The following is an 8,312-nucleotide window of genomic DNA, read 5'->3' as shown; positions in this document are numbered from 1 at the left end:
ACCTTGTTGCCATGCACTCACAACTATGAGGTTTTTAAACATGAATCCAAAAGACTTCATACCAAATTGGTTTAGGACCACCACTTATGAAGAAACCTACAATCCAATAATTTTCCCTGTGAATGGACCTGAGCTATGGCAAAGAACATCACGTCCTGATATTTTGCCTCCTCCTAATAGGGTCTTGCCAGGTAGACCAAGAAAAAAGAGAAGACTGGAGAGTTGGGAGCAAATGAGGGATGATACTCAACTTGGACAAGCTGGAATCCCAAAGAGATGTGGCATTTGTAGGCAATTAGGGCATAGAAGAACTAATTGCCCTCAAGCAAGTCAACATCAACACGACCAAACTACAGCAAACCCCACTCAAGGAAGTGAACAACAAGACCAACAACCTACACCACATGCCACTCAAGGAACTCAACAAGAAGACCACCAACCTACACCACATGCCACTCAAGGAAGTCAAATTACTCATGATGACACTTCAAGACCAGTTTAGATATTGGTCACAAATCTGTTGCATTTTGGATATGTATGACTCAAGGAATATGTATTTTGAATATTTACTTTAATGTTTTAGAACTTGAAACTGTCATCTATGTGTATTTTGAATATGTACTTGGAAGTCTGTGATGTATTTACCAACTACAAGTCTGTGATGTATTTTGGAAGACCAATATATGAAATTGCTATCCAATTGTGCTATCAATTCCCTTTGCAATTCTGCTGCAGAATTTGATTTCTGCTTTCCATTTTACTGTTTGACCTTTGTTCTAAGCTTTGATGGTGTGAATGATGAGAAATATGACAAAATGGGGAGGTTATGGGTCAATTTCCGTGTCACTGTGATTCTGAGATAATTGGTAGTTTAAACAAGTCTTAATTTTTGTTTTAAAACTGCTAGAATAGTCCATTTCAGGTCAGATGCATTTATATGCAATTTAGCATCTGAAACCATCTTATTTGATCAATTTTTGGAACTTGCAAGGTGATTTTCAGTTGTTGCAATTTCCAGTCAAGTGTAAACCTTTGTACTAGTTTATTTGACCATTTACAATGTGTGTGCAAAGTTAGATTGCTCTTTTCCTTGGCTTTATGCAAAATCACAGTTTCAGCCTTCAAATTTTACTCAATTTGGAACTCAATCAGTCAAATTTTGATTTGAACATTATTGTGTCTGTTTGATGAGTTGCACATGTTCCATTTGATGAGACAAACTTGTTTCAAGTGTCATTTGACCATTTCAATCATTGAAATTCATCTTAGCCACTACAGTTCCATCTTTTAATCTGCAAAATTGGCTACTGCAGTTGTCCTGTATTGCAAAATTGGCTACTGCAAAATTGGCTACTACAGTTCCATTTTTTATTGCCACTATTCTTAAGGCAATTCCACTTTTAAACCCCTGCATTCCACTTTTACATTAAGTTCCAATCTGTCTTTGCAAAGTGTCTATGAAGTTGCAGATTTAACCAACACGAATCAGCTATCACAACATCACTGAATATAATGTCTCAAAGTTCATGAAACCACAATCTCATAATAACACAAACACTATATACCAGTAACAACTTCTTCTTCATTAAATAAAATTTTTTGATTACAATAATATTCTGCATTAAAACAAAAGACATACAAACATGATGTTCATAAACCCCATGAAACATAAAAAACCCAACAACACCTTCTCCCTTTTTTGATAAACTAAAATTGATTTTTCCAAAGTAAGAATCTTTCTCCTTTGCCATCCAATTGTATTATCCCTTTCATCCATATAATCTTCAGTGTGCCATTTGAAGTAATCACAACCTCGCACTTCTTCGTTTCGAGTACGCTGTTCCAAACATCCAAGCAAAACCATGTCAGGATACACCAAAGTAATCCACCCCAAAATAAAAACACAACGAAGGAATATTACCTTGTAATTAGGGCAACCCCAAAAATATCTGCCCTCATTCTTAGCAGTTTTTGGCACTCTTAATATGGCAACCTCTCCACAATAGCACACATGGCTGCCACCCATTCCTCTTGACGAACCACCACACGAGGTCCCCCATGAGCAAGACGAACACTGATTCATTGACATTGGGTGGAGGAAGGATGCAATAATGCTTCGTCCAGACCTACAAAACAACCCTAATCCCAAATACCCAACTTAGGGCACCCAAAATCAATCTTCAAAAACAAGCATTTTTAGAATGTGTTACAAAGAAGATCTTAGGGCAAATGAGAAATATGACCTCACCTGCTTCAAATGACCTCCTCCACAATAGGTCCTTCAGCTCGTTGGAGATCACCTCAGCATACCTCCTCCACTTTAAATCACTTCAGGTAAGTTGCTTCCACCTTAATATGTTAAGCCAAATCAATTTTGTTTTTTCTTTTTTCCATTTTACAAATTATTTTCATATATTTCATTGGTAAAAAAACTATTTTTGCCACGCAAGATAATTCAGTTGACAGATCACTCAACATTTAACGCCGTAACAAGCTACTTAACAGAAGGGACCTATTGAAAGCAAAATCAATAACATGGGGACCTAATTAAATCACTTTTAAAAGTGGGTATCAAACAAAAATTCAGCCCCCAACTTGGGGACTAAAAAGGTAATTAAGCCTAAGACAAATTATTCAAAGTGTTAGAAAATAATAGAGGAAAGAAGAGAGTGAGAAGTCATTAAGTATTTTCAAGAAAAAAAGAGCACTCAAACTATTATCATTGTCATTTTAAGAAAATTGAGAAGGATGATGCATGTCAAGAAGTTGCTCGACTTTTATACAACAATGTAATTTCATTTAATGTACAACAAAGTGAAGATTTCAAAAGAATGCTTGAGTTGGTTGCCAAGCATTGCCCTAGATGTAAGCCACCATCATGAAATTAGGGTGAATTGTTTGAAGCACTAAGTTGAAAAGACCAATATGATCTAGTAAAAAGATAATATGTTTTGGAAGAAAATTAGTGAAAAATAATGATACATGGATAGATAAACACGAGAACGACTACACTTAATGTTTTGGTAAATAATACAAAGAGGATTTTGTTTTTGAAGACTATTGATGTTTATGACATATGCAAAAAAACTAAAAAAATTCTAGGATAATGGATGATGTTGTAGAGGAGGTTGGAGAAGAGAATGTGATCTAAATTATAACTGATAATGTAACAAATTACAAGATAATTGGAGACTAGTCAATGCAACAGATACAAAAGTTACATTGGACACCTTGTGCAATCTGCTGCATTGATTTAATGTTGGAGCATTTTGAGAAGAAAATACTAATCCATCATGAGACACTAATGAATGGTAAGGAAATCATAATCTACATTTTTTCAAGAACAAGTTTTATTTTCTTGTTGCATAAATTTACTAAAGACATATTTATAAGACCAATTGATACTTATTTTGTCATTTCTTATTTGAATTTAAGATGCTCAAATGAAAAAAAGATTACTTTGTAGGATGTTCAAATCCAAGGAGTGATAATTTAGTCAACTTGTAAAGACTTGAGATAGGAGTTTGTGAAAAATTTGATATTAAATAAGACATTTTGGAAAAATATTTTGAATTGCAGAAGAGATGTTATTCCCTAATTAAGATATTGTGCATTATGGATTCAAATGACAAGCCAGTTGTGAAATTTATTTATGAAGAAATGGATATTGCTAAAGATAAGTTATAAAACTTTTAATGAAGATACAAAGACTTGGTGGTTCTCTTTTAGAAGTTGGATTAGTTGTTGCTCCAAATCAGTGTAGAGACTAAAACAGATCTTAACAATGTTCTTTCACCAATGTCTATATCTTTACTTTCATCCACTCATTAAGGTTTTCTTTCCTAAAAAATCACACTAGATCCAAATCTAAAATGTTAACTTGTTGGAAGGCATTCATGTAAACTTGTCTTTGACTCTACAAACTTCATATGTAAAATTTGTGTCCTAGTTTATGGATAAGCATATTACCAATACTTGTCCGTTGTTAGTGGACAATTCTAGTTGCCACTTGTTTGTTACTAGTGAGAAATTACTGCTTAAAGTGCAAAGCGGGAACCACCACTCCAACCAATTTAAAACAAAGGTCACCTTACTAGAATATTAAATGAATAGGGAGCATTGTTTTCTACATAAGTTTTGGTCTCTTCACTTGTAACAAAAGTTATTATCAACTCTACAAAAATCTTTGCAGCTTAAGTTTTTTCTTGAAAAATCTTCTAGCACCTTATATAAAAGTTTTAAGTAATCTCTTGAATTTAAAGGTCCCAAAATAAAATATTTGGTGAATTATTGATAAACACCTACTGTACATCGCAAATTATCATTATCACTAAAATGAGTGTGAAATCATCTTTAAGCCTAACTCAGTCTTACATAATTGGCTTGTAAGATGAAGTTTGCATTCACTTTTGTGTGTATGTATGTGTGTGTGTCTCTGTGTGTGTATGTGTATGTGTGTGTATATATATGTGTGTGTGTGTGTGTGTGTATATATATATATATATATATATATATATATATATATATATATATATATATATATTGAATTGACCCTATGTGAGACTTCCAACATGTCCTGCTCACGCCGAGGCATATACATCTTGTGCATGAAACTAGACATTATTAGATGATTTGATAGTGGATGAAATAATAGACCCAAAAAACAACAAATTTTCCTAGGATAGACTTTAACTCATGACTCTAATGCCATATTAAGAAGTAAATTCTAAGTCTAACTCAATCCTACAACACTCCTTCACACTGAGGTGTATACATCTCAAGTGTGAGACTAGACATTAATGGATGATCTGATAGCGAACAAATAGCAAGTAGAATGATAGACCAACAAACAACCAATCTCCCGATAATTGGTGACACAATAGACCAAAGAAACAACAAATCACGCTAGGATATGCTCTAACCCATGACTATAATACCTTATTAAGAAGTGAACTTTAAGCCTAACACAAACTTAAAAAAATGACTTGTAAGGTGAGGTTTGGACCCACTTATATATATATATATATATATATATATATATATATATATATATATATATATATATATTTTGAATTGACCTTACCTTTAGTCGATGTGTGACTTCCTATAGGTTTCATTTTTAAAACAAAGATTGGTGGAGTTTTCATTTTCCTAAATCCTCATTTTTGTCTCTTGTATTTGGCTAAAAATGTGTCTCTTAATTTGATGGATCAATGTGTAATATCTTTATGTATCGTGTCCATTCATTGTTCATTGTGTTACATGTGACATTAATTGTCTGTGATGAAGGAGAAATGGACTGAGTCATAATTGAATCATGGTGCCTAGACTACTATGCTCTTAAGTAGAATGAGTTGCACCTTAATTATTAGTTATATGTTTTGACCCAATGGTAAGCGCTTGATCCAATGTCTACATTCTCTATGAAACTTACACCAAACATTTATCTAAAAAAAAGTTGTTTGGTGGATTTTACTAGGAATCATATTGATTTTGTTGCATTTACATCCTTCATCAACTCCTTCTTTGTCACATTCAAAGGAGTTGGCTCAAAATCTAGGAATGAGTGACACCCATTATATGGTTCATTACGCTCTTAGAATGTGCATTGTCTACTTTCATGTGCTAGTCATTTTCTTATTCCCAAGACTAAGAATGTTTACCAATATTATCCACCTTTCTTTTCTTCGGCCTTTTTCTAATTCATAACTTCCTTGATCTCAATATGGGACGTAACTCCAAACTAGACTATAACTAAGCTTTATTCCTTCCTCTAAATTAACGTTTTTCTAAATTGATTTCCATAAAGACACATACAAACATTTCGTCATTAGGTTGAGGTACTCTCCTCATGACACTGTGAAAATGTATCATGCAAACTTCCAACGGTTCAACCTATAACTGTTTTATATCAAACAAATATCTTATTTGTGGGGGGTTTAACCTTATTGGCTACAAATTAGAGAATTGAAAACCTAGGTAATTCATAAAAATACCGTCTTCTACCTTATAAGGTGCTAAATTTTCTCATCTTTATCCAATGTCAGACTTAGACTCACACTCAAGTTTCCAACAATGTCTCTTTTAAGGGCGAGTCCCTTCCATGTTGGTACACTCCTCTTCAAGTGGAAGCATCCCAACCACTACCTTCTTATTATACCATCATTGTATCACACACAATAAGGGGACATGTTTGCTTGAAACTCCTATCGAAAAAACTTTTAATATAATGAATTCTCATATATAAGATTCTTCATCTATATTGTACTAGTTTATGTAGGGTTACTAAGATGAACCATCAATTCTAGTACCACTAAATAGATCTTTCAACAAGACACATGACTTATTCACATAAGGGATCAACACTACCTTCAACTCACAACTTTAAGGAAAAAAAAAACTTAAAACAATGAGTTTATGAGTTCTCTGCCTTATAAAGTGCTTAACTTTCTTGTCGTTATCTAATAGGAGATTTATACTTGTACAGTACAGTACCCTAGGTACCGTACGATCTCTTACGCTTAACAAGGCCGACCGTCCGAGCCGACCGTCTGAGTGCGCCATTAGCCCAACTAGCCTAGCCGACCATCCAAACCGACCATCAGACCAACCATTCGGGCCAAACGCCCATGATTAGACTACAAATGATAAACAACTCATTAAAGCCCCGAATGGAGATTAAGGAATGATTGGGCCGTCATCAGGCCTACGAAAGGTAAAAGTCCATTACAACCAGTATAAATAAAGGTCTCAGGTATATTTTCGAGGGCACGATATAATACATGCACTACTTGCTATACTAAACGTTCGTTCATTTTACTGACTTGAACGTCGGAATGCTTTTGACAGGTACCCGCCTGCCCGACTTGGAAAAGGAGGAGGGAGTCCGTCCGGTCTCTGTCAGCTCAGCCCTTCACACGTCGTCTGGTCCCATCAGTTCGTGGTCTTCACAAGTCGTCCGATATTCATTCAGTTTGTGGTCTTAACAAGTTGTCCGACCTCCATTTAGTTCGTAACCTTCACCAGACCGTCCGGTCTTCCACACAACTTGAAGTGTATGCAGTCTTCAACGTCCGTCTGACCTTGGAATACAACATGAAGTACTTAGGTCCGTCCGATCAACAAAGTCTGCCCAGTCATCGAGATCCATTCGATCTTCAGTACAACATTATTCTCGAAACAATACTCATACTTAAATTTCATTCCGCAACAATTTCCATCCATTAACGAGACCTTTTTGTTTCTTTACGCAACACGTCTAACGTTAATTGTACTTAACCATTATTTGTTTCGCTTCTTCACTGTGTTGTTTCAAATAAAGCACGTAGAGATGCCACTTCTTCCTTTATTTATGCTATAATTTTATAATTTTTAACTTTTGTTACTCAAATTTGGATGTGCAAACAATTTTACCTGCCTCACGGTATCTCACGATGGAACAATAAAATATTCTAATCAAATTCTTTAGAAAATCTTTAATAAGAACATTCACGGTTGATTTTATCTTCGATCATATTCTCAATTCATTTATAATCATAATGTAATTATTATCAATGTCCCTTTATATTAATGGAATAGACACCGTATTATTTAATTCGTTGCTCAAGTTTCATAATATTTTCTAGGATGCTCATTTAATAATACTCACTTTAGAGCTAATATATAGATATGTAGATGAGTAGTGACTCCATAAAAATCGCTTTCATATAACAAACTATTGAAATCGATTTCTAAAAAACTAATGAAATCGACTTTTTACCACATTATTTTACGTCATTGGTCTATGGCCAATTACTAATAAATCGGTATACTAGTGATCACCAAACCCAAGATCAATTGAAAGGAATTGAGTACCAACAGACCTTCCTTTTGGATTGTGGAGATTTTGCATCATATAAACTGTTTGTTCAAACGAAAATGAGTAGAAAATGAGTTGCAATGCCTTAATCATCAAAAAAAAAAAGTAAATCCTTGGTTGGACAAATTCGTGAAACTTGAAGCCTGACGGAGCCTTGACATATATCATTCAGAAGGGTGTTGCTCCCTCTACCTCCCAAAGTGGAATCTGTACCTCCCTATTAATTTAATTTATTTCAAAAATATTTTGTACATTTTCCCACTATTTTCTTTTATTCAAAAAATATCCTATACCTCTCCACTATCCTTAACCATCTTTCTCTTTCTCTCTCTACATTCATCCATTTTTTTCTTTCCCTCTCTACATTAATGAAACATTCACATGGTTCAGATTTGAATTTGTAACATACTACAAAATATAAAATTCAGAGGAAACTTCAATATTAGTACTTCTA

The 8,312-nt window shown here is 34.2% G+C and overlaps 1 long non-coding RNA gene across 1 annotated transcript in view; it reads right to left on the bottom strand.

The window, feature by feature from the left end:
• Positions 1-1,682: 1,682 nt before the first annotated feature.
• Positions 1,683-8,312, bottom strand: part of LOC111241193 — a 7,967-nt gene continuing 1,337 nt past the window's right edge. The window contains exons 2-3 of the long non-coding RNA XR_002667015.1: positions 1,922-2,349; positions 1,683-1,837 (exon numbers count right to left, since the gene is read on the bottom strand). This is a non-coding gene — a long non-coding RNA (uncharacterized LOC111241193). The remainder of the gene's footprint in view (positions 1,838-1,921; positions 2,350-8,312) is intronic.

Source organism: Vigna radiata, unplaced genomic scaffold, assembly GCF_000741045.1.
Source record: "Vigna radiata var. radiata cultivar VC1973A unplaced genomic scaffold, Vradiata_ver6 scaffold_275, whole genome shotgun sequence".
In the NCBI taxonomy this organism is placed as follows: domain Eukaryota; kingdom Viridiplantae; phylum Streptophyta; class Magnoliopsida; order Fabales; family Fabaceae; genus Vigna; species Vigna radiata.
The sequence above is the reverse complement of the archived record's forward strand: the minus strand, read 5'-3'. Positions and strand labels throughout refer to the sequence as shown.